Source organism: Amblyomma mixtum, chromosome 8, assembly GCF_055824585.1.
Source record: "Amblyomma mixtum isolate Tamu chromosome 8, ASM5582458v1, whole genome shotgun sequence".
NCBI classification, from domain to species: Eukaryota; Metazoa; Arthropoda; class Arachnida; order Ixodida; family Ixodidae; genus Amblyomma; species Amblyomma mixtum.
Window position 1 is genome coordinate 12,691,768 of NC_143019.1, and position 27,767 is coordinate 12,719,534.

A 27,767-nucleotide genomic window follows, 5' to 3' on the forward strand; every position below is an offset into this window, starting at 1 on the left:
AGTCAGAATACAAACTGTGTTGCGAAAAAAATGAAGAAATTCTTATGTGTAATATTTTTTCGATTCCCTTTGAGAAAATAGGTAATATGGAAATTGGACGGTAATTGCTTAGTGTACCTTTATCCCCATGTTTAAATATGGGTATTACACGAGCGACCTGCATTTCTTCAGGAAATATGCCTGTAGATAAAATTAGGTTATAAATATGAGTGATAACTGGACAGATTAGGTCAAGAACGTACTTTACCGGGATCACCTGCATGCCATTTGAGTCTTGAGCTTTACTGTTTTTTATAGCATTCATGGAAGAATAAACTTCTGAGCAGTTTGTGGGTGCAAGAAATAGTGACTGACTGCTGTACATTTCCGGCAGATACCGGTCAAAGTTGTCCATACTATTATTACTACAAACCTTAATCTGATTAGATTGTTGAATGAAAAGAGTATTGAAAGCGTCGGCTAGTTCCTTGCCAGAAATGCACACTCCATGGTGCTGGAAATTATCAGGAAAAGCCTCTGAGCCATCAGCTGAGAGCAGGGGTTTCAGTTTTCGCCAGACTACATCTGACCGCAGAGTAGTCTCGTTCCAGAAAATGTTAAGAAAATAAAAATTCTTCGCTGCCTTTAACTTTGAGTTTAGGCTATTTCTATATGCCTTAAAAACAGAAAAATCATCGCCACTTTTGTTCTTTATGAATCGAGCATATAATGCATTCTTGCGTTTAATCATACTCAACAATTCATGCGTAAGCCACGGCTTGCGCGCTTTCGATGGTTTTTTTACACGACACAAAGGAAAGTGGGCATCATATATGAATCTGAACACAGCTATGAAATTAGAGTATGCAACATCGCTACTTGTTGCTTTGTAAACGGTGTTCCAGTTTTCTTGACTAATCGCAAAACGGAAAGATTCAAGATTGGTGGGAGTGATGATCTGAACAAGATTGTTTTCTTTACATTTTTTTCTTTTTATTTGACGAGCCTTGTCAGCTAGCATAAATATTCCTGAATGGTCGCTGATACCAGTGTATACTGTATCCGCGGTTATTGTCTCAGTATTAATGTTTGTGATGAACACATCCAGCAAAGAACTGCTATCTTGAGTGACACGCGTGGGTTCAGTTATAGCATTTGTGAAACCATATGACTGTATTAAAAGCTGAAATTCTTTCTGGCAGTGCGTAGGTGTAAGCATGTTAACATTCAGGTCTCCTCCCAGATAAAGATCAAGACTGTTAACTAAAGTGTGTTCTAGAATTCTGCTAAAGAAAGCCAGAAACTTAGTAAAATCACCAGAAGGTGGTCGGTACATGACCACAAAAATGCTTTTTTGGTTGCTCAGGGTCAGCGCCTCATAATCAGAATTCATCTGGCAGAAATCTTCCAAAATTTCAACAACAAGATCATTTCTTATCAAAAGGCTGATGCCACCGCCACGTTTGCTCTTACGATAGCGCGAAAAGCAGTGATAGCCAGGCAAGCTAAACACGCGTGATTCTTCGGTGTACCAGGTTTCGGTCAGCATGATTGCTGTGAGCGATATACCAAAGCTCTCCACCAAAAGTGCTAGTTCGTCTTCTTTATTTGCGGCTGAACGGACGTTTTGATGAAAAAGTGATATGGCAGAAGTTTTCTTTTCTACCACGGATTTAATCTCAGAAGGATGAAGTCCCATGGTGTGGAAAAAAAGCAAGCAAGTTTAAGCGCATGTGTACTCAGACAATTTTGGACAAGTCATCAACATGGTTGATAGGGATTACTGGTGCACCATCTAGCTTCCGGACGAAGATTTTCCCGTTCTTAATCCATGTATACTTATATTTGAGTTCTTTTGTCTTAGATTTGGTCGCACCGAACAACCGTTTCATTGACGGGCAAAGGTGTTCGTTCACAAAGATTGGAACCACAGGTTCCATCTGCACGTCCTCTGTTGTTAGTCTCTGCTTTCTTGCCTTCTCGAGGAACGAGTCGCGCTTGTCCCTGCGGGTGAACTGGATGACAATGTTCGGCGCAGTGTCATTATTGGCTGTGCGAACACGGTGGCAGGCCTGAATGTCCGTGTTTTCAAGAGGTACGCCAATAGCTGTTCCCAGTGTCTTTGTAAGCTCAAGAATGTTCTCATTTGCTGCCAATGGCAGCCCCTTCACTTCCACATTCGTGCATCGTGAGTGTTGCTCAGTTTGTACTATTCTGGAGTCATAATCCTTCAGCTGTTTTAGAAAGGACTTGCGCTCTTCTTGCAGAGTCTCTACAGTCTCTTGAAGTGTTTTGTTTTCCTCTTTTATGCGATTGACAGACTCTTTCATGTCTTCATAGTCCTGATTGATGTAGGCTAGGCTGTTTTTGATATCTCTCTAATGTGCTATAAAATGCATCATTTTTGCTCTTTTTCGGAACACCCGTTTGTAAATAACTAAGCACTGAAGCCAAAATGCGCTTCGTAGATCACAAGATTAGGTTCTCTTTTGAATCCCGATGAAACAGCTGTTTTTCGCGCAGCAGTTTTTTTTTTTCTTTTTCGAAAAGCTTGGCAAGGGCATCCAAGTCGAACAAAATTGCGTCTTATGCAGTGAGTATTTTTTCCATGCCACTTTTACCGGCATTGATTCGTAATAAGCACGTATGTCATTCAAAAGCAAATAGAGCGATCTTTACAATGAGATAATTTTTTTTACCCCCGGCGGGTGGACCACAGCGAAAGCGCAACATTGTCAAAAACGACCAGTAGCCACCGCCAGAGAGTGCCCCGCACCCTACTGCATGCATTGTGAGGGAATGTTGACAGGCAGCAAATGCATATGTACAGCATATTGTTCCACAATACAGCGCTCGTCCTTCTAATATAACCAAAAGTATGTCGGCAAGTATCGCAGGCATGTAAGCAAGCCCACTTCAGCTCGATGGGGTCGTTCCGGACTCTGTCGTTTCTTGTGACTGGACATCATTCTTCAGCATCCTGATTAGTCAAACATACCAGTAATGCAAGCAGGAACATTTCCACCTATTGTTTCACAATCCCACCGCTTACGTCTGTAGCGTATACCTCATCTAGCGCACACGAACTGACACGCTTTTCAAGCGCTAGAGAACGAGCTTGTACTATCGGGGACAAAAGTGGCATACTCCACACGGCGGGAGCCGGAGCAACGGAAAACTGCGGCATTTTGGCGAGCTAAAGCACGGAACGCCTCCACGCATTGGCTGTCTCGATCCGAGATGCCGCCGGTAGATGGCGTTGCAATGCAGTTTTCCGTTGCTCCGGCTCCCGCCGCGTGGAGTATACAACTTTTGTCCCCCGATATAAGCTGTCCACATTAATCATGTTTAATTCTCCGCTGTGGTTCCTTACAAGGTGGCAAAGCGCATTCCTTTGAGCAACAATGAAGACGATAATGTAGATGTCGCTAAATTCAGCGAAACTGTACCTCTACGATGTCGCGAATTTAAGAGCCATGTGAATGACCAGCCTTCATGATGAATGTTTTTCGATTGTTCATTGTGAAACAGCACGCCCAAAAAATACGATGTACAAACGGAGAACAAGACAATGGCTCGACGATTCCGAGAAAGATATCGCGAAACAGACCCGGTCGGTGTAGTCGTAAGCTTCAACCGGCACACATGTGTGGTGAGCATTTTCTGAAACCTAAAAGGTCGGTTTTGCAAGCGTTGGGTGCACGCAGTAGCTTACCCCTCCCTCGATGCTTGCGCTTACAGATAACTCGCCAGCCATCGTAAAAACCTCCGCGCAATGAATGTGACATTTAACACATTTACCAGAACAAAACTTATTTCTTTTTACAGCTTGCTTTTTATTAAATAGCCCCAATGCTCCGCATTTCTTTTCAGAAGGATTGCTTTTTCTTTCTCAACAAACTATCCATCTTAAACAATAAGTCATTTTATCCGTACCTGGTCAGCCGAGAGGTTACATCTTGCCGATAATAGCGACGTCTAAAAAAATTATCTGCAGATGCTACGCATTTGGACCAGCAGCACAACTCACTCGTAGTTGCGGAGTGGTTTCCTGTGACGTCGTGATTACAGGTTGACTTCATTGCTTGGAGAGCTAGCTTCTCTGAACCTCGCGTGCTGCTTCGTTCTCGAGTTTTAAAGGCGCTGTGTTTCCCCCACTTTTTTTTTTTCGGAGGACTTCCAGTAATATGGGGTTAATCGTGGTAACTACGGTGGAGTGGGCTACTGAGGATATGAATTTGCATGCATGCTCCGCGACTCGTCGCGAATCCGAATTAAGAACTTGGTGGTAGTCTCCGCTAACGGGCGGATGAGACTAAGAAGTTTGGAGGATACGGCGGCCGCTGCTGGCAAAAGGCAGGCTTAATTCGAGAAACATGGGAGAGGTCTTTGCCTTGCAGTGGGCACAGCCAGGCTGATGATGATGATTAGTCTCTCAGGGTGGGGAATTGCGTTCTTGTTTGTTGTAGACAGATGACGTCAGGTGGAATAGGGAGGCATGGGAGCTTCAGTCACACCTCCAATTGATTTGGTGATCTCGATAGCTGATAGCAGCTGCTGACATTGAGGCTGCTTTCTCCTTCACTGACATCATATACGTTTTTGATTCGTTTGTATGCCTTGGTACCTTGGTTGTTTATGTCGTCCACTCTCTTGCGTGGACCGTGTTCCAGGAGCCGGACGTTGCGTGGGATCTCGGCTACAGCCTGCCCTATAGCTCTGCACTGGACTGCCTTTGCATCTGGGCGCGAAACTCCTGTTGCTGGGTGATGAACGTTTTTATACCAGCTTGTAAGCTCGCGAAAGTAGAAGGTACTGTAGGGATTGCCACAACTTGCGGAGTGGATCTAACTTCCCTGAGTTCCTGGTGTTCCTCAGAGTGCTAACTGTGCGGATTGTTGTCGTTGTATTCCTAGGCGCTGAAGGCACCGATTCAGTTCAGACTTGTCCCCTAAGGACTTAATCGAAGAGCCTACAAAACACCAGGCAAGAGCCATCCTGGCGCTGGACATGAAGGGAGTATTTGATAATATACTCCACTCAGCAGTCCTCGGCGGGCTGATGGACAGGAACTGCAGAGCCAAGGCTTACAATTACATCAGAGACTTTCTGGCCTCGAGAGAGGCAGTCCTAAATCTAGAATCCCTCCGGTACAAGCCCATCCCTCTGGGCCCACCAGGTACTCACCAGGGGTGGTGTTAGCAATATAGGACTTGTCTGTCGAGTTGCAGATGATCCCCGGCACCACCACGAGATTTACGAGGATAGCATCACGGTTTGGTGCCAGAGGGCAGCGACGCAGAGGTGAAGCAGCGTCTTCAAGCGGTGCCAGATTCTGCCCATGAGTATGGGAGGGCCCGGGGGCTCCGGTGCGCACCGGAAAGGACCAAACTCCTAATACTCAAGAACATAGGACAACCCATTCCCACAGACATCAAGATATATACAGATGACAAGAGGTACCAAGACAACACACCATGGCCATCAACAAACTCACGAAGACAACACACCAAATTATAAAAAATACTCTGCCGAATGAGGAACAAGAACCACGGGCTAAGGGAGAAGGAGGCGGTCCGTCTTGTCCAAGCCTTCGTGTTATCACGTCTAGGATCCCAAGCAGAAGAGGCAAAGCTGGAGGCTCTCGTCAGGATGGCCTACAAGACAGCACTGGGCCGTCCCAAGTCAACACCAACGAGCAGACTAATGTCTCTCGGAGTTCACAACACACTCTGGGAGACCTGGGAGGCTCAGAGAACATCCCAACTGAACCGCCTTGCAACCACCAGACGGGCCGCCTACTACTCGAAAAATCCATCTGGCACTGCCCTACACCATCGATCAAATACGCAACTACTGTTGACCACATGCAAGACTCTACATCTTTCCGATCCCCAGACACATGCACCGAGAATTCAACATACGAAGAAGAAAGGCCAAGGCAGAAGTCCTCCGCAAAAAGCGGGACGAGTATGCGGACACTCGTACGTGGACGCGGCCGTCCCTAAATGCAGAAGGATGACCCTGGCCGTTGCAAGACCTCAAGTACGTCTGACTAATGCCACATCTATCAAAATTACGAACCCCACTCACGCAGAGGAGGCAGCCATAGCGTTCGACCCAAATCAAACATCCTAACAGACTCCCAGAACGCCAGCAGGAACCTTATGAAGGGACACGTACACAAAACTGCACTCTCAATACTGAACCCACATAGCAAAGCCAACATTACTTGATTCACATGAACGAGACGCGAGGGAATGTCGCTGCTCACAGGCATGCCCGAGAGTTTCTCCTATGGGCCTCTCCCATATCTGACGAGACCACGGAACGCGATACACAGCTAATGACCACTTACAACGAATACCTTCAACACCACAGGTTGGTGAGACGCACATACTGTATGCCGCACGAAGACCTAAGCAAGGCTGAGGGACATACACCCAAGCACCTTCAAACGAATAAATTTATAACACTCGTCAAACTAAACATTTGGTATCCCACACTATATAAACCGCAATGCCCATGCTGTTGAGAAATAGCCTCGGCTTATCACATGGTGTGGGCTTGCCAATTAAATCCCGCTACTGACCCTATACCAAACACCGACCCGGGACAATGGGAGGCCATCTACTCAGCACATACCGTGATAACCAGCGCAGACTGGCCCGCAGGGCCCTCTCTGCCACGCAAGCCAGTGGACTGCCGGAATAGGAGGCCCACCCAGAATCCCTTTAATCTCCTTTCTTCGGCAATAAAGAAGTTTTTCTCCTTCTCCTTCCCCTCCCGACTTTAAATTGCCCACAGCCCAGAGTGGCAGGCATTCTGTTCGCCCACCGCTGAAAACGCTTGTTGTTATGGGCGTCGCCGAGTCGTTTAGTTTTTGTGAGCCTTAGTCAGCGCAATAGAGTCTCTCTTAGAAGCCTTTTCGCTGTCTTGCTGACAGCCGGGCTCCCGTCATCACGAGGTGACAATATCTTCTTCGTGTAGTGCTAGGCTCGCCGGGACAAAATGGACAACCTCTCCTCCTGCCAACATGGCCATTAGGGTAGTCACAACCACAACTATTTGTTTTTTCAAAGATAGCCCCTTCGCTGGCCACTGAATGGGAGCCCTTTATACTTATTAATTTAGTGGGTAGAGAAGTGTTTTTTGGCGCTACCTTCCTAGATCCAAGAAGCATTTTTAGCGTTTGATTCGGCCCAGTCAAAAACTGCTAAAACGGCTATTGCCAGCTTTTCTATGGAATCAGCACTTCTCAAGACAAGATCTCATGAGGAAGTTAGGTAAAAAATTCAGGGGGGCACTTTGTTGACCTAAAGTGCGGTGAGGCGAAAGCCTTAAGCGCGGTGTTGCTGCTTGTGTCACTGAAGCGTTGTTCAGATGTTAAGCTTCTTCCTGGCGGTGAAACAGAAAAATCCCCGTGTGCTTTGAAATTCTAACGGACGTTGAAGACCCCAGGGTGGTGTAACCTGATTCTAAGAACCCCACTACGGGGTCCATCATCGCTCATGTGTGACGTCAAGACCCCAGGGTCGTGTAACCTGATCCTAAGAACCCCACTACGGGGTCCATCATCGCTCATTTGTGACGTCAAGACGACAAACAACGCATTCCCAATACACAGATACGTTCCTAGCATGTCTGTGCATGCTTTACTAAAGTTTCATTTCAATTCCAGATCCTGATGTGACGCCTAGTGAAAGGTTGAGTCGCCTCGTCAGCAGCATGCGATGCATGCCGCAGTGAGTATCACAGAGGTCACATCTCTCTCCAAATGTCAGTTGGATAGAGTACAGTTTTATTCACTTGAGCTTTGTAAACAACTGGCTTCTTTTCGTCGCGATGCGCGAAGCTAGCAAGAGTTGGCCGTTTATTACGTTTACGGGGTCGTCAACATTTAAAGTGAACACGTGCTCTCTTGTACTCGAAGAGTGGAAGACAGTGTACGTGTACGTACAGCGTAAGGTGATGAGCGCCCGCTTCTGGAAAATGCGGATGTGCGCACTTTGGCCACATAGTTTCGCCGAGCGAGCTAGAAATTCGCGCCCCCATATCGGGCAAAGCGCGTTTTTGAAAAGCAAGGCTACTACATGGCTCCTGCCAACGGCCAGCTACAAATCGATCAAGACAAGCCCCGCCGCGGTGGCTCAGTGGTTACGGCGCTCGGCTACTGGCCCGAAATACGCGGGTTCGATCCCGGCCGCGGCGGCTGAATTTCGGTGGAGGCGAAATTCTAGAGGCCCGTGCTCTGTGCGATGTCAGAGCACGTTAAAGAACCCCAGGTGGTCGAAATTTCCGGAACCCTTCACTACGGCGTCCCTCATAGCCTGAGTCGCTTTGGGACGTTAAACCCCAATAATCCAAACAATAAGGCGCTCAAGAGTAATCAATAAAAAGCAAATCGTAAGAATTAATTGATCAGCTTGGTATAGTAGTGACCACGTCATGCGGCTTCAAGGTTGTCGCTTAATGCGCAATAATATGAACAGGGAAACGTCCGCCTTTTCCAAGAAACAGTTTTTAATATTGCTAACAGCCTCCGATAAAACGTCCCACATAATCATCATCACCATCGCGACTACGTCCACTGCAGGGCAAAGGCCTCTCCCATGTCTCTCCAATTAACCCTGTCTTTTGCCAGTGGCAGCCGCAGTATCGCCCCAAACTTCTTTATCTCATCCGCCCACCCAACTTCCTGCCACCCCTGCTGCACTTGCCGCCTCTTGGAATCCGCTCCGTTACCCTTAAGGACCAGTGGTTATCTTACTTTCGCATTGCATGCCTTGCCCAAGCCCATTTCTGCCTCTTGATTTCGACTACGATGTCACTAACTCGGGTTTGTTCCCTCACTCACTACCCCCGCTTGCGATCTCTTAACGTTAAACCTACCAGTTTTCTTTCCCTAGCTCGCTGCGTTGTTCTTAACTTACGCTGAACCCTCTTTGTCAGCCTCCATGTTTCTGCCCCATAGGTGAGTACCGGTAAGATACAGGTGTTGTATACATATTCTTGCGTTATTCACTGCGCTTCACTTTGCACTAAGTGCAAAATTCTGTGCTGTATAACATCAGGCACAATGTAATGTTTTTGATTTTGGATGTAAAGCCGCTCTTTGAGCTGTAGCTGAAAGGAAACACCGTAAAGACGCAGCACAGAGAAGGAAGCAGGACTGTCTGGATCTGGATCACTCAAGGGATCGAAAAGCTCTCCTTCGTCGCCAGCGGCAGCTTTAGGTAGCGCACACGATGATGAGAAGGCGGCCAAGGAACCGCAAGCATTTATGTCTAATGTACCTGGACAAAAATTTTAAAAGTTTGAAAACTGTAAGGTACTGCATGGTATTGAAATATTGAAGGCAATGTTCAATTTTTCCGATCTCTAGCAAAATCGTTCTTTTATAGTGCTTCGATAGCTCGCATCGAGCAAGTAACACTGAAATCGAAACACAATGCACAACGCTTTTGACGAAAGCAAAAGTGTTAATAGCTAAAGAATTCAAGCCCAAGAAGAAGTTTGGGCTAGTTGGTTCATGATTGAGGAGGAAAACGTTTTGTTTTGGTGTGCACGCTCTTCCTTTTGGCAATGGGTGCAATTTTTTTTGACAATTTTTTGACGATGTGCGGTTGTTTGCGCGGATTTATGTTCTCGTTTTTTTTTTTTTAGACCTTTGACGCTGACCTTGGTCTGAGCTCCACGTTCATCCTTTTTCATGTTTCTTGTTGGTCCTCGGTTATCATTCATATGGCTGCTGGTTGTTCGTTTCCAATTTTTTTCTCGTTTTTATACCTTTGACGCTGACTTTGGTCTCAGCTATGCGTCCATCTTTTTTTCATGTTTCTGGTTGGTCATCGGTTATCATTCATGTGGCTGCTGGTTGTTCGTTTCCAATTTTAAGGCTTGCACTCTTCATCCATTTCAACCTTTTTTTACCTTTGACACTACTTTGATCTTAACGCTTCATTCTTCACCTTTTTTTCCACGTTTCTTTTTGGTCATCTCGTATCACTCATGAGTGTGTATCATTTTTGGTGTTTAAGAGTTGCATGACCGCTTTAGTCTTGTTTGCTATACATTTGTTTTTTTTTTTCGGACAGTCATGATAGTATGTTACGTGGTTGCTATCGCGCTTCATGTGTTATATATCTTACAGTGATTTTTTCTACTGCCTGTGCGTGATTACACGGATGTTACGGCGTGTTGGCTTACATAAAGGCGGGTTTGGTGCGAAATAAAATTTAGTTGCAAGTTGGCGCTGGTCCTGTTGTGTTTGTCTCTTTTGTCCACGTTTTTTGCCCCGTTTTCCTCCTCAAATCAAGCCGGCCGACGATAGATCTACGTATAGTTGTTATTATTATTATTATTATTATTATTATTATTATTATTATTATTATTATTATTATTATTATTATTATTATTATTATTATTATTATTATTACTACTGTCCTGCTTTCCAAACACTTTTCTTACAACATGGCCATTACTAATCTCCAGAATAACATACACGAAACAATAACTTGGTTCACTAATAACTGTTTGGAAGTTAACCCGGTAAAAACAAAACTCGTTTGCTTCAGATCCCCATTAAAACTACCAGCTATAGATGCGCCGGTTTTTCTACATATTCACAATTGTTTTCCCTGTCCGTGCGTGCCGGTCACCTATGTGAATTCGGTAAAATACTTGGGAGTATTCTTCGACAGTGATATGTATTGGCACAGCCAGCTATTACACGTCTGCGATAAGCTAAGGAGCGCAGCCTGGTTGTTTTTCCATATAAAATCAATTGTTCCTTTTCGCATCAAAAAAAAAATATTGCGCATGCTCTGGTGTACAGCATTCTCTGATATGGAATTACTATTTTTACTTTTTGCTCAGCCAGACGGCAAAACCGAGTTGACACTTTATTAAGATACATACTGACAAATATAGCATATAACGCCCCCTTTTCTGTATCCGATAACATTTTCACAGCCCTTGGTCTTCCATGCTTTCGAACGCTCTTTCTACAGACTGAAGTGGTACGGCATTTCTCGGACAGCAATTTAAAAGTGCATCATGTAGCTTCCCGAAGCCTACGTAGTACCATTCGTTTTAAGGTACCGCGCTCCTCAACAAGGTATGGGGAAGCCAGGCGCTGTGTTTATGTTCCCCAAATTTTTAATGATTTGCCAGAGGAGGTGCTTTCCGCAACATCAAAAAAAGCATTAAAAATCACGGTTCAGTCATTGTAACACGGTTCTTATTTGTCTAAATTTTCATGATCAGGCACGAAGTGTTAAATTACTATTGTGTTAACGTAGGCTCTTGCAGTTTATTTTTATCTCTTGTTGATGTCACTTTCCTGAACTGTTACACCTTGGTTACTACTCATTTCGTGTTATTGTTTTGATATGTTGTGTGAATATTATGGTCATATTTCATGTTTGTTTTCCACGTCCGCCTGCCGACTTTGCCGGGCCTAGTCCCTCAAGCCACTAGAGGCTTTGACAGGCCCGTTTCTTTATTCTGTATATACTATGTGCAATAACAGATATTATTATTATTATTATTATTATTATTATTATTATTATTATTATTATTATTATTATTATTATTATTATTATTATTATTATTATTATTATTATTATTATTATTATTATTATTATTATTATTATTATTATTATTATTATTATTATTATTATTATTATATATGTTGAAAAGTACCGCCTTTGAACATTCCTTTCCCCCTCACGTAAACTTGTTTAATTTTCTTGGTCTTCCGTCCTTTGAAACTTTATATAAGCATACTGTTATTATTCGGCACTTTTGGAATCCTGCTTTCAAGACGAGAGCAGTTTCTGCCAGAACACTACGGAATTGTCAACGCTACACGGTCGCCAGATACGCAACCAGATATGGCAAAGCAAGACGATGCCCAAAAAGCAGGGAAAGAAGCCCGGTACGTTGTCAAGCTAAGAAAAGCCAGGCTGAGCGGAAGCCCCTCAGGCATCGAAAGCACCCACTGACAGATCATGCGATCTGTCCTCCTCAAAATACAGAGGTCGGTGAAGGCAGAGATACGTTCGGTAGCTGAATGGCTGGGTCATTGCCGGTATGTGGCTACCAGCATCTGGTGCGAGCAAGATTGAGCCCGCTCAACGCGGACTCTCGCCAGATCCCGTCTATCATCAGAAAGGCAATCACGGTAAAACCATTGCCGAAAAACATGCACCCCGTCCGCCACGAATGAAGACATAAGGCCAGGCCAAAAGCCCTAGCCAAGAAATCTACATAGACGCGGCCGCTAACCCAACACCCGAGAAAGCGTACGCGATAGCCGCGATGACCAAGGAAGGCCAGCTCATAGCAAATGCGACTGTACGAACACTCTTCAGAAGTAACCGAAGAAGCGGCAATTTCCTTGGTTCTGACAAACCCGCGAGCAGAAGTGATTGTCAGGGATTCAAAAGCAGCCATCGGAAATTTTGCCAAAGGCAGAATATCCCCCATTCCTTTGGGAGATCTCAGGCTGAGGCTAACAAAACTTTATTGCGCATAAGCGTAGGGGTATTAAGGCAAGTTAGCTAGCGCGCCGCAGGCCGTGGAGACCTTCGATGATGCCGGCCCATTCGACGGCCTTGGACTGAATGTCGGGATCCCATGCTTCTCTTGAGGGATCAGGCAAGAGTTCCAGGGGGGGGGGGGGGGGGGGGGCTTATGAAATTGGCACGGTCAGATCATGTGGTCCAAGTTATCTTCCTCACCAGAAAAGCGGCAGGAGGTATTGATATCCTTATTTATGAATTTAAATATGTAGTTTGGGTTCGGGAGGGTCCCCGTCTGTAGTTGTCTCCACATGACCTGTTGCTGTCTGGTCAGTGTTTTATGGAGCGGTGGGAATGTTCTTCTTAATACTTTTTAATGTGCAATGAGTTCGCGGCGTGATATGTGTGGTTCACCGAAAGGTTCCGGTTCCTGACTTGGCGCCAACGCTCGGCCGGCTAATTCTCGAGCGTGTTGGTGGGAAGCCCCATTTCCCGGATTCCCCGCGTGAGCTGGGGTCCATATGAGTTCAATACCTCTCAAGAGACGAGACTCTTCTTTCTGTCAGTATTTGCGCGGCGGGACCGGAGACCCTACCTCTAGACCCTACCGAAGTTACTGATTGCCAACTTCGAGTCGCTTACTATGGTAGTAGCATCTGTAAAGGCGATGACTGCAGCAATGGTCGCCTCCTCAATGACTAGCGGTCTAGAAGAGAAACCGTCTTCGCCATAGCCAGTCATGCTGGTTGACATTCCCGGGGTGCGTACTCCGCATACAGAGTACTTGTTCTGGTTCTCCGCGTCTTCTGCAGCGTCGACGTAGAGTACATCCCGCAGCCGGCTCAGGGTTTTGTGCAGGCTCTTCGCTCTTGCTTCTCTTTGGCCTTGGTGCGCGTGAGGGTTCATATTTCGGGGGAGAGGTTTGACGGTGATCCTCTTTAGGATGTTGCTTGGGATCACTTGGGGGAGATTTTGTAAGGAATCACCATCAATTCTCAGCCTGTCCAGTACTCTCCTGCCGGCGGGAGTGCTAGACAGGGGCCTTATTTGGGCAATTTGTTATGCTTCCTTGAGTTCCTCGTAGGTATAGTGGACCCCGAGTTTGAGTAGCTCTTCCTTTCTTGAAGTTATCCCAGTCTGCATGTTTGCACAAATTCCATGTCTTCTTATTACGGGAGTTGGTTTCTACCGTAATGGCGATAATTTAGTGGTCGCTCTTACGGTCTTCGCCGGTGTTGAGCCTTGCGGAGTTGTTCGCGTTTCGAGCTAGTGAAAGATCCGGATTTTTGTCCCTCGATCTACTTACTGTTGCCGGTTCTCCTGGGTTTGGTAGTGTCGTTCAGTAGCGTGAGGCGAAGCTCTTGAATCTTCCCCAATACTGCCGTGCCTTTACCATTGGTTTTCAGGTAGCCCCATTCCGTGTGATGCGCGTTGAAGTCGTCGTTGTTGTTGTTGTTGTTGTCCTCTAGATAATGGCGCATACCCACTGCGGGGGATTGGCCAAGACACAGGCGGCAACTGATAGGTGCACAAAATATTAAACAAGAAAATGATGTTGGGGAAAAATAAAATAATTATGATAATAATAGCAATTAGGAAATAAATGAAAGAAACTCAGATTTGTAATTGAAATAGGCTAAACAAATGTTGTGAGATCGGTGACTGAAATAGAGAACGGGGCTAAATATTCCATGTTTCAGAAAGCTTTTGTTCCAGAGAAATATTGATCATAAGAAGAGCAGAGCTTAAGACGGCAACCGTTTAGTGTCTGTAAGGAAGTTTTGCATGGCGGAGAGCATATTCCAGTTGCTGTGCCCAAGGGAGGAAGCCCCAAGAGACAAAGCAACCCCAGCTGACAGACTTAGACCTAGCTGTCGTAACGGAAGCTCCAGCAGGCGGCTCCGTAAAGAGGAGAAACGGCGGCAGGTAAACAAGAAATTATCTATCGTTTCATGTTCTCCGCAGAACGGGCACAATGGGGAGACCGCCAGACCATATCTGTAAAGGTAGAAGTTTAAGTGAGGCACGCGACAACGTAGACGCGTGAAGGAAACCTCAAGCTTGCGTGATCGCCATCCTTTACTGCACCACGGGTAAAGGAGATGCCGGAATTCGGGAGAGGAGGTCAGAGCTGATGCTGCGAATTCTTTCAAGAGCAGATACCTGCGAAACCTGGCCGCCGTAATATATGCGCTGGGTGGAAGCGCAGATACGACTGGGGCCTTGAAGAGATGCCTTCGCCAGGGTATCGGCAACCTCATTCATATGGATTCCTCTGTGCCCACGCACCCAGACCAACCGTAATGAACACACGTGGGGTGGAACCAAGCATTTGAGTAACCGAAGTGCCTGAGATGATGTAGGCGCGGTGAGAGAGGAACACAACGATAATGAATCTGTCATAATTATGACAGAAGACAAGGAGCTGTTTAATTTGCGCAACGCTAAGACTACTAGAAATTCGGCCAAATAAATAGGGGTGTAATCGGGAAGGCGGAGTGAGAATGACCAGTCAAGGGAGATGGAGAAAGTGCCAACACCGGCCTTTTCTTCACACTGTGAGGCGTCTGTCGCTATGAGCACATGAGATTTAAAGCACAGCAGGTAATCCTGCAATAAACCGCTGAGCAAATGAAAAGGCATTAACTTTGCATGTTTTGGAAAGATGTCATCGAAGACAATCTGAATAGATGAAGAGTTGGCGCATACCGGACGGATGTCCGAAATGAGGACGTTTAAGGGGTCAAGGAGGGATTGCACAAAACGTATCTGAGGGGTACGGAAACGAGACCAGGTTTCGTTGAAAAATGGCCGAGGCTGACGAAGGAAGATCAAATTGGAGGCATGAAGCGAGGAATCGCACATTCTTACGAACGTTTTCACCGTTAAGAGCCGAAATCTAGAAGCCAATAATGGAATACGCGCTTCCAGGTGCAAAACGAAATTCGCCACAAATTTTGGAAGGCCCAAACAAAGGCGCAACGCCTCCCGCTCCAAGAGAATCAAGGGGCGAAGTTTATACGCTGGCGCACCAGAGAATAAAACACAGCCGAGCTCTAAGACTGGACGGACGTACATTATATAAATCATAAGAAGTGAGTGCCTTCTCATGCCAGAACGAACACTGCTCAGCCTGCGCAGCATACCGACTGCTCGGACTCCTTTCGCAGTGATCTGCTCGATATGGGCCCCCCAGGAAAGACAAGGATCATAGATTACTCCGAGGTATTTGACACTTTGCACTTGAGGAATTACATGCTTCCGATAAACAATGGATATATTAACTGGACGAGAGAGCGGAAAAACCAATAAAGCACATTTATTGACATTAAGGGACAGATTAATGTCTCCTAACCATTGGTCTAGGACATTCAGGTAGGACTGTAAGGACTGGTACAAAGAGGAAATGTCGTTCTCTGAAGCAAAAAAAAGGCGATGTCACCAGCATACACATAGGTGGACACCTGAGGACTGCAGGGAATACTGCTGAGTAAGATGTTGAAAAGTACAGGGGAGAGGACCGCCCCTTGGGGCACTCCTCTCGCTTGTCGAAATTTGCTTGATGAAACACCGTTCTGGAAGCAGTAAAATTCCCTGTCAGCAAGGAATTCAGCAACCCAAGCCCCCGACTGTGATAAGTTGGTTCCTTCTCGTCTTCCTCATGATTTTGTCTATGACTTTAGTGGTTTCCTGAGTGTGATCCCTGCGAGACCTGTAGACGTTAAGGATGTAGGTGCTCCTCTGTCTCTTCTCCCCGGGGATGATTTCTATGAGTGTATAATCTATGTCTATGTCCTCAATTTCGTGTTGCACTTCGCTGGTGTCCCTTTTGACTAGAACAGTTGTTGCTGGGTGTCTGCGGCTAGTTCGCCGTTGCGTAACGGTGATGTATCCTGGAAGAGTGGCCACTCTGGAGGGTTCTTGCAGCGCGATAATGTCTGGTTTGACTTCGGTGTCCTGGATGTGGATCTGCAGGTTGGCCTCCGTGCGTGCGTACGCCCTACAATTCCACTGCCAGAGCGTATTTAGTTTCCTGTTGGCGGAATCCATGTTTTACCACGGTCTGTCCCTTCCGCGTAAGATGTTGCAGTAATGTGCTGCTGGCCTATCATGCCGTCTGGCTAGACCGATACGATCTGCTTAATCTGCTGATCTGAGCTCTCATGCACAATCATAAGTTCCCGTAGGATCTGGGTGGCCTCCTGCTGCCAACGTCCGAGGCTAGAAATGGAGGTCTCAAGTTCTGACACTTTGGCACCTAGCGCTCTTCTTCTCGGTCATTCTTTTAGAGAGTGGGCCTTTTTGTGCACCCCCTGAGGAGCTGACCTCATTTGTTTTTCCTAGGAGTAGGGGTCTCCGACTCCTCCCTGGGCGCCGGTCGTCTTGTTGGAGCGAGATGATTCGTTTTCATAGGTGGGTTTTGTTGAGTGCGTGTAACGAGGTCCTTTTGAGAGCCCACATTTCTGAGTGTTTCGATGCGTTGTCTTTTGGATTCTACCTATTTTTCTAGCTTATCTATGCGTGAAAGAAGCCTTTCGATTACTCTCACCTGATCTGCCACCTTATCATCTTTGTCTTCTTTCTTCCAGGAGATGGTCTTGTCCTCCGCGGCGTTCCAGGGATTACTTGGGGCCCTCTTTTAGCTGGGGTCCCTTGACCTTGCTCCAGATTGGCTTCTTCTTTTGTTGGACTTGCTCCTTTTCCTTTGCAAAGGCGGGAAGGAAGATGAGGACCTCTTGGCTTCTGGGAGTCGTCGGCGGCGGTCTTCTTGGCACTTGTCTGTGGTGTCTGGCCTTTGACAAAGCGGAAGCACTTGCTGCTGCCTGTGTTGTGGTGCCCTTTGAGTACAAAGCATTGGGCCTGGCAGGTCGGCTTCTGGCCTTCCGGTGGAGGCTGGTGCTTTTTTTGGCTTGAGGACATACGTCCTGTCTATGCCCTGTTCTTCTGCAACTGAAGCATGCTTCCACCCTGTTGAGAAACTGGGCCACTTTATGTAGGCATCCCGGATACCGGAGCACTCTGGGGAGCGTCGCACCAGCAGTAGTAACTACGATGTGGTTGGACTTGCTGTGTCTTCTTGTGGATATGATATCTACATCCGGGTTCATATGTTTGTAGTTCAGTTTTAGCTGCTCGTCGGATTCTCCGCTGTATTCATTGAGCACAAGACCCTTAATGGAGAGATCCGGGCCCGTTACCTACATTTTGACGGGACACCTCTTGCCGTTGATGGCGAAGGACTCGAGGCGTCTGTAGGCTTCTGCACGAGCACTGTTAGGGTGCTGGTTGTAATAGTTTGATTTATTGCTCCACAACTACAGCGCAAACGACAGGACAGAGAAGAAGAAGGGACACCACACAGCGCTGTGTGGTGTCCCTTCTTCTTCTTCTCTGTCCTGTCGTTTGCGCTGTAGTTATGGATAATCGAAAACACCTACTCGCCCAACAAATGCTTTTGACTTATTGGGCGTCGCTGGGCCATAGCTTCTTCGAACGCACGGCCGTCCTTGATGAAAGCGGCATTGCTGAGGGCCTGAAGTAGGGCGGCCCCTTCCTTGAGAGGGGAGTCGATTGGAACTTGCGGTCTGAGAACAACTTTAAAGTTGTCGGTCGGCAGTGGCGGAAGCTGTATCCTCTTCATGAGTGGCGGCCTGGCTTTTGGCCGCCGTTTTCCCGCCTCAGCGTTGTTGTTGGGGCCTGCGTTTCCGCTGGTGCCTTTCCCAGGTACGGCCGAGACGCCGCGTCCGTCGGGGACGCCACCGCCATTCGGGCTTGCGGCAGTAGAGCTCCCGGTACCTGAACGGAGTAATCCAGGAGCCGTTATTCAGCTCTTCGGGGGTAATGGGTTGCCCATCCAACGTTACTTCCATAGCAATGAGTTCCGCGGCCCGCTGCAGGCCGGGAAATTCGACGACGGCGGCTGGTCGCGCCGCGTTCCTCACCTTCGAGTGTTAGACGTAGCGTAGCACGGACGTGGTCGACACAAAAAGAGGCGTTAAATGGTCTCAAAAGTCTACGCACACACAAATTTTGGCTCTGCCGGGTCTATGTCATTCAAAATAAAAAACGTGGGATAAGATGATTCGGGTCCAGAGGCCCCGATTCATGGAGCCCATGCGAAGCACGTCCGCTCTCTTCGACGCTCACGCCCCCCCCCCCCCCCCCCCCCTTCCCGGAGATCTCAAGAATTACCCGAACAGGAAAGACACGGAATTGGCTTACTATTCAAATCCGGGGAATGAGGCAGCCCATGATAAACCTCGAGGATCTATCGGCCTAGCTGTGGATGGTGACTCGGACGCCGGAATGACAAGAGACGGCCTTAATACCTATCGCGAGCTCATTCAGCATTACAGGCTAGAAAGACTAATCTTCCCACTTCCGCTTAAAGGGATACTGAGGCGGTTTTCGAATCAGCCAATTTTTTGGGGTTTTGAAGTAGTGTCATTGCTGATCACGTCTGTGAAATTATTTTTTCGATTTTGGCTAAAACTGTGGCGCAATCATCAATTAAAAACGCGATGTTCAAATCTCCCGCGCCCCGCGCGAGCGTAGGAGAGGAGAACAGCGGAGATGAAAACATCGTCCATGTCAGCCAACGTGACGTCACGTTGAGGAGCCGGGGATACTTCGACGCACCCAAGCGAGCTTTCAGCGCGCGTTGTTTCTCGTGCTGCGTGCATTGTGACGTACAAAGCGTGTCAGCCGACCTTGAGAATCAGATTCAACACGAGGTACTACTCTGCGTTCATGTCCATGAACAAATACGGCCGAGACTGTGTCGTCTTCCACTGTTTTCCGCAAGATCATACGCTCGCAGCGCAAGCGCTCGCTGCTGTGACGAAGAATTCAGAGTTGACCAAAGCAAGCATACTCTGCTCGAAGCACTTTCGTAAGAGCGACTACATGCAGAGCTTGTCCCTAATGTGACCTCTGGAGATTTCTGTCGAAAAGGCGCGGCTGAACCATGACACAGTTCCCTCGATTTTCTCGCGCATGAGAGCCGTGTCACCATTCCGAAGAAGCGCCTGTTCTGTAAGTAGAAATATGCTCACTTAGCCCCTGAAGAAACCTTACAGAGGCTTAAGCATGTATCGCTCTCCTCAGCTTAGGTGCGACCAGACGACCTGAGACGTGCTCAGCAAGGTTCGGTTAGTGATTTTATACTCGGTTCGACGTGTCCAAGCAAGCAAGCAAGCAAGCAAGCAAGCAAGCAAGCAAGCAAGCAGAGCAAAGCACAATAAAGCAAAGCAAGCAAGCATCGAAGCTCTTCATATGCGCAATCTCGTTTAATCGTAGCTAAGCGATTAAAATGAAAGTGTTCGACGTTGATTTCGGATGCAAATTTATGAGAGAAATGAATGCCAACCGAGTTTTTGCAAAAAAACACCGCAACCTTACTCGGTTTCATCAAGTTGTAGCAGCGGGCGAGTTGCAGCTATAGTTGGCAACTACTTCACTGAACCTAAACTGCAAATCTAGGAAGGGCGAACGTTTCCGAGGCGGCGATTAATATTTTCTGGCATCTGCTGAACGCGCCACGAGTGAAGCAGCAGCCTTGTGCGCGTATTTGGCTTGGTTTCCAGCGCACAATGATTGCGTCACTATCTTGTGGTCACATGCCTCGCAGTGCTTGGCAGCGCTTCGCAGCGCTTCTCTAATTTTGACATCAACTTTGTGCTCATTCATCGTTTCCTTGAAATACTTTCTTGCCCCAACCTGCAACGCCGGGTACTGAGAACAGGATTTTTTGTACACAGTGCTTTGGGCCTTTTCTTTAGGATGACGCTCTTCCAGGCGAGCCAGGAGGCGTCGGGTGGTGGTAATTGACTTTAGTATTGTTCGCACCCCTTCCTTTCCGAGAATACGAGCCGAGGTTGTGCTGGCACCTTTTACGCATGGCCCGCATCGCGTGTTTAACGCTGGCGTATGCTTGTGCTAGGTGTAGAATTTTTTGCTTGTGTTTTTTTTTTTTGGTTTGAGGCGATACGTGGAATGAGCAAACTGTAGTATCCTTTTCTTCGGAGGTCAGTAAAAAAAAAATAGTCGCCGTATTCGCTTTTACAACGACACGGAAAGCTGCTATCTGCACTCAACGCAGTGCCGGATCCGCATCGGCAGCTTCTCCAGTCCTCAAAATGACGTCACGACCTCTCTTGACCAAGCACGGGCGGCGGCGCGCCGCGCGGCGTGCCCCGCGGCAGAGGCCGCATATTTCGGCTAAAAAACGCAATTCGCGCTTGTTTTTGCCTTATTTGGATGCGATATTCCAGCATACAGCATGAAAAACTATAGGACGCCGCTGCCAGCCCGATTTTCAAAAAAAGTGCTTCAGTCTCCCTTTAAGAACCTAACCAAAGAACAGGAGGTATTGTAGAGACAACTCCAAACAAAAACTCTCCCTAACCCCGCTGACATAGTCCATGTGTACCCGATAGATTTTAACCGGAGTGCAGCAAATGCGGCGGCAAAGCCACCGTAGACCACATATTCTGCTACTCTCCGAAAATCCCACGCCAGTATCGCTTCAGAGGCTCGCACACCCCGGTCCGTAGGGGAGGTTGCTGCTCAGCTCCGACATGGAAACACAAGTACAGGTCGCGAACAGAGCCCAAAAGGTTGCCATCCGTCTCCACTGACGGCCGCCTAGCAAAATCAACTGATCCACTTGTTACTCAAGCCATTATAAGTTTTCACAATCCAAAATTGCAAAATCTAGAATGCATTTCTGCCTTAGTAAGAAAAATATGAGAAATGAGACAATGAGAACTGTCATGATATAAAATTTCCCCATGCTAGGTTCGTAAACGCTTCGAAATGATTTGTGAAATGTATCGATTTTAGTCGCGTGGAGAGAAGTTCGTCAGGGATTTGGGTGGATTCAATTAGAATATTGCGGTTTATTTTTACAAAGCCATTTGCTTATTCATATATGTATATGCAGTGCTCTTGATTGGGATGCGTGATCCAATGCCGGTCGGTCTCGCGCGAGCAGTCGCTGTTTAATGAAAAAAAATGACATTATAGACATCTCGATCATAACCGCATAAATTATCTCAACGCCAGCTCGCAAGCAAAGGTCGAGCTATATGCACACTTGTGCACATGTCAAATGCGGGCGTAAATATCATACAAAAAATGCTATCATTATTGACTCAGCATGTGCGTCAAATAGCACACAGCAGGTTCTATTCAAGGAGCTTTGCATAACATTGCAGATAACTGATTAAAATATCCGTAATAATGGGCTAGAGCGTGAAAATTAGGCACTCGTTAGTTGGGAAAAAAACTGTGAGAGTGGTTTGTATCGCACTGTACCTTTCGCAGTGTTCATTGTTTTTATGTTTTCAAACCTTCTCGGGCGCTTCTATGGATAGGTTTACGGTCTTATAGAGTTCAATGTCCCGAAGCTACTCAGATTACGAACGACACCGTAGAGGAAAGTTTCGATAACTTCGACCACCTGCGATTTTTTGACGTCCACTGACATCGCACAGTACACGGGCCTCTAGCATTCCGCCTCCATATAAATATACCGCCGCGGCCGGGATTAAACCAACGTTTTTCGGGTCAGCAGAAGCGCACCATCACCACTGAGGCCTTCACAGATAGGTCGTTGAACAGCAGCTGAAGGTTACTGTTGTTTTTTAGAAAGAACCACTTTGAGTTTGTTTTTTTTTTGTTTAGGCTCCTGCATTGCACCATACTCCCTTTGTTCGTTCGCTTCTTTTTGCACGAATGCTTCATCGCGTTTCAGCGCGCATGGTTGCTGCAGAGAGTTGCTTTTAAGACCGCTACTTACGTGTTCCCGCGGGCAACACAAAAGATATGGCTCAGCAGACAGTGTTAATTAGCATAGCGTTACCATATTCCTCTACCGTATACTACTGCCAAAAACACAGAACACCGAATGCTAAGATGGCTCCCAAGGATCACCTGCGCATGCTTCGTTAGCTGGCATTACGGGCACATAATTATGCTGTTGAAAACAGTTTGGAATAATCTTGTTACGGCACAGTGCGCGGAGCCCTCACATGGTCATCAAGAATCACGTACACTCTAGAAGCAACGGAGCAATTATTTCTCCAATTGAAACTTGTGCCGCAACCGTCACTGCCTGTCCTGTACACGCGTCACCCTAAAATTGTGCAGGACAAAGCGGAAACGCCTGAAATGACGCTGATTGTGATACGTTGCCTCGAGCGTCCTCGAGTAGGCACCTACCCAGGTAGTACCGAAACGTTACAGCAATGTTCCTTTGTGTTTTTGGCAGACGTTTTTATATTGTTTTAATCCCCTTTTTTATACTGACTCTGAAATGCTACAAACAGGCACCAAGTTAGACGCTCTAGACTTAGATACACCTTTAAACAACGTAAGTTCGAATGTATCTGAACAGGCAAACTAATGTTGCCAGAGTACGCAAGCCCGCCTGGACTGTAGCTACACAATTTTATCAGCGATTTGCAAGGACCAGCAACGAGCGGACACGAGATGTGCAATACACCCTAATCAAGACGTGCATCTCACTCACGTCCGAACGTACATCATGGGCACAAGCTTATACAGACAATATTTAAGGGTGTCGCATTCCTTATGGTAGTAAATGGGTAATAAGCAAAGCTTCCTAACAAAATAACAGGGCCGTACATGAGGTCTTTCAAAGGCGCAATGAAATAGCTTTATTCGAATTTACTTCCAGCTGAATAATATCTTTTCTGTGAGAAAAGAGAGGAAAAAAATTTGCTGCCCTTTAAATATAAAGTAATGTTGATTTATAATTATTATTTAAACATAATAATGTCCAGAACACGACAATAATTGGCTGTCTAGATCTAACGCTAATAACAGGTTTACGAACCACCATATAACATTATTTGTACACTTCCAACATTATAACCATAAACACCGCATACATGTCTACACAGATGGCTCAGTGACTTCAGCAAGCTCTGCTGGGTCTGTGGTGATACCGGCCAGGTCTATTATAATGAAGGTGAGGACTACCTGCCTCACCTCTTCAACTGGTGCAGAACTAGCTGCCTGAAGGGCTGCAGTTCAATTCATCAGTAAGGAATCTGCACATGACTGGACATTTTTCACCGACTCTAAAGCAGCCCTTCAAGGCCTGGAAGCTGCACTACGCCGCGGGTCACACGAACAATTCGTTGCAGAAATCCGCAAGCTGTACCATGACGCCACATTGAAAGGACATGACATAATTTTCCATTGGCTGCCGGGCCACTGCGGTATTCATGGAAATCACTAGGCCGACGAAGCTGCCCGTTATGCCCACAATGAAGGAATCCCTGTCAGTATACCTGTAACGAGAGCTGATGCAGCGTGTGGGCTTCGTTCATTGAGGCTAGAGCTCACATTTTCAGCGTGGAACACGGGAGAGTTCTGCAACCGTCGCCTCAGAGCATTGGAACCTGGACTGCGCCTCCGTCTTCCGTGTGATGTAGCGCGTCGTGAAGCAACATTACTGTGTCGTCTATGGCTGGGCGTTGCCTTCACAAATAAGTATGCTTTCCGGATCGCGATGGCCGACAGCCCTTCTTGTGTAAACTGTGCCTGTGAAGAGACAATCACTCATCTCTTGTGTGAGTGCCCTGTCTTTTGTGAACGAAAGACGTAAGCTGCGTTGTGCTCTGGACCGCCTTGATCCTCGCCCTTTCACAGAGCGCCAAGATTCTCGGTCCGTGGCCACAACAGTCGACTGCCATCAAAGCTTACAAGGCACTGTTTTGTTTTTTGAGAGAGACTGCCTTGATTGACAGATTGTGACTGTTTCCCGTTCCTTCTCTCTTCCCTCTTTAATCCCCTCATTCCCTTCCCCTGTGCAGGGTAGCCAACCGAAATCCTTTCTGGTTAACATCTGCCTGCCTGCCTGCCTGCCTGCCTGCCTGCCTGCCTGTCTCTGCCTGCCTGCCTGCCTGCCTCTGCCTGCCTGCCTGCCTGCCTGCCTCTGCCTGCCTGCCTGCCTCTGCCTGCCTGCCTGCCTCTGCCTGCCTGCCTGCCTGCCTGCCTGCCTGCCTGCCTGCCTGCCTGCCTCTGCCTGCCTCTGCCTGCCTGCCTGCCTCTGCCTGCCTGCCTGCCTCTGCCTGCCTGCCTGCCTCTGCCTGCCTGCCTCTGCCTGCCTGCCTCTGCCTTCCTGCTTCTGCCTCTGCCTCTGCCTCTGCCTCTGCCTCTGCCTCTGCCTCTGTCCGTCCGTCCGTCCGTCCGTCCGTCCGTCCGTCCGTCCGTCCGTCCGTCCGTCCGTCCGTCCGTCCGTCCGTCCGTCCGTCCGTCCGTCCGTCCGTCCGTCCGTCCGTCCGTCCGTCCGTCCGTCCGTCCGTCCGTCCGTCCGTCCGTCCGTCCGTCCGTCCGTCCGTCCGTCCGTCCGTCCGTCCGTCCGTCCGTCCGTCCGTCAGTCAGTCAGTCAGTCAGTCAGTCAGTCAGTCAGTCAGTCAGTCAGTCAGTCAGTCAGTCAGTCAGTCAGTCAGTCAGTCAGTCAGTCAGTCAGTCAGTCAGTCAGTCAGTCAGTCAGTCAGTCAGTCAGTCAGTCAGTCAGTCAGTCAGTCAGTCAGTCAGTCAGTCAGTCAGTCAGTCAGTCAGTCAGTCAGTCAGTCAGTCAGTCAGTCAGTCAGTCAGTCAGTCAGTCAGTCAGTCAGTCAGTCAGTCAGTCAGTCAGTCAGTCAGTCAGTCAGTCAGTCAGTCAGTCAGTCAGTCAGTCAGTCAGTCAGTCAGTCAGTCAGTCAGTCAGTCAGTCAGTCAGTCAGTCAGTCAGTCAGTCAGTCAGTCAGTCAGTCAGTCAGTCAGTCAGTCAGTCAGTCAGTCAGTCAGTCAGTCAGTCAGTCAGTCAGTCAGTCAGTCAGTCAGTCAGTCAGTCAGTCAGTCAGTCAGTCAGTCAGTCAGTCAGTCAGTCAGTCAGTCAGTCAGTCAGTCAGTCAGTCAGTCAGTCAGTCAGTCAGTCAGTCAGTCAGTCAGTCAGTCAGTCAGTCAGTCAGTCAGTCAGTCAGTCAGTCAGTCAGTCAGTCAGTCAGTCAGTCAGTCAGTCAGTCAGTCAGTCAGTCAGTCAGTCAGTCAGTCAGTCAGTCAGTCAGTCAGTCAGTCAGTCAGTCAGTCAGTCAGTCAGTCAGTCAGTCAGTCAGTCAGTCAGTCAGTCAGTCAGTCAGTCAGTCAGTCAGTCAGTCAGTCAGTCAGTCAGTCAGTCAGTCAGTCAGTCAGTCAGTCAGTCAGTCAGTCAGTCAGTCAGTCAGTCAGTCAGTCAGTCAGTCAGTCAGTCAGTCAGTCAGTCAGTCAGTCAGTCAGTCAGTCAGTCAGTCAGTCAGTCAGTCCGTCCGTCCGTCCGTCCGTCCGTCCGTCCGTCCGTCCGTCCGTCCGTCCGTCCGTCCGTCCGTCCGTCCGTCCGTCTGTCTGTCTGTCTGTCTGTCTGTCTGTCTGTCTGTCTGTCTCCAACGTTATAACAACATTGGGAACAGCATTAGCACAAGGTGTACCATGTACGTTAACCTAATGTTTGTAGTAGTATATATAACGTTTTTTGTTAATTTTTAAATTTAAATAATGCACTAATGCAACACGTAACGCTACTAGAAGACACATAACAATTTTATATACATTTTATTGCTATGTGCTCTCCAGTTAGCACAGAGCTGGGTAGCTCTTCGGGGCCTCCGCGTGAGCTTCCTTGCGAAGCCCAATGATTTGCGGCGCTGCCATAGGAAATTTGAATTGATGGCATCCTTTACCAACGCTGCGCTTAGCTATCGAGTGCCTCAGAGCCTAGGTCACGACCAACGTCATTCTTTATTGGTTTCAAACTACAACAAAACTTCGTGTGTTATGCGTGCTTCCAGCAAAGCTAGGCAGATATGAGTCCAGTAAGATCAGCGTGCCTTTGTTCGGACCGCTTCGGTGAAGAGTTTTTCATGTCTGGCATAGAATCTATGCACACCGTACACTGAAAATATACAGTGCAGGCAGCACAGTTGGCTCTTAAAATCGCGATCCGTCGACGTCCTGTTGCTGCAGATGTATGCAAGACGCGCCTCAGCCAGCGTTTGAGATATGAGTACGCACGAAGGCGATTATAACCAGTTCGATGGCGCTAGGTACATTTGCATGTACCCACCGCAGACTATAAGGGGCCTTTTTATGCGGCTGCTGATTCCAAGGTCACGGGTCGTAACGCGGCCGCGGTGGCCTTTTATCGATGATAGCGAAATAGGAAAATCCCTGTGTGGTTTGAAATGCCAACGGACGTTGAAGAACTCAGGGTGGTGTAAACCGATTCTGAGAACTCCACTATGGGGTCCATCATCGCTCATGTGTGAGTTCGAGAGGATAAACCCCACTACTCACAATGCACAGATACGTTCGTAGCATGCCTGGGCAGTCTTCGCTTAAGTTTCGTTTCAGTTGAAATCCTTATGCGACGCCTAGTGAAAGGCTGCGTCGCCTCGTCAGCAGCATGCGACGCATGCCGTACTCAGCATCATAGAGGTGACATGTCTGTTCAAATTTCAATTGTACATTGTACAGTTTCGTTCACTTTTCGTCGCGATGCGCGAAGCTAGCGAGAGTGAACCTTTCCTTTCCTTTACATTGTCGTCAACTCATGAAGAGAACACGTGCTCGCTTGCTCTCCAAGAATGGAAGGCGCTGTTCGTGTACGTACCGCGTAAAGTTATGGGCGCTCGCTTCTGTGAAGTGCGAAAGTGCGCCCTTTGGCCACATAGTCCCCCGAGCGATCCAGAAAATCGCGCCCCCACACCGCGCAATGCATGTTTTTGAAAAGCAAGACAGCTATATGGCTCCTACCAACGGCCATCTATAAATCTGTAAATACAATAAGGCGCTTAAGTGTAATCAATAAAAAGTAAATAGTAAGAATTAAGTTAATCAGCTTGTTATGTGGCCACGTCATGCCGCTTCAAGGTTGTCGCCAAATGCGGCATGAATGTAAACAGAGAAACGTCCTCCTTTTCCAAGAAAGAGTTTTTAATATTGCAACTGTCTTCAATAAAACATCCCGCTTCATCATCAGCCTGACTACGCCAACTGCCGGGGCAAAGGCCTCTCCCATGTCTCTCCAATTAATCCTGTCATTTGCCAGTTGCGGCCACCGTATCCCCACAAATTTCCTAACCCTATCCGCCCACCCAACTTTCAGCCGTCCCCTGCTACGCTTGCCTTCTCTTGGAAAACGCTCCGTTACCCTAAAGGACCAACTGTTAGTTTGCCCTCCCATTACACGCCCTGCCCAAGCTCATTTCT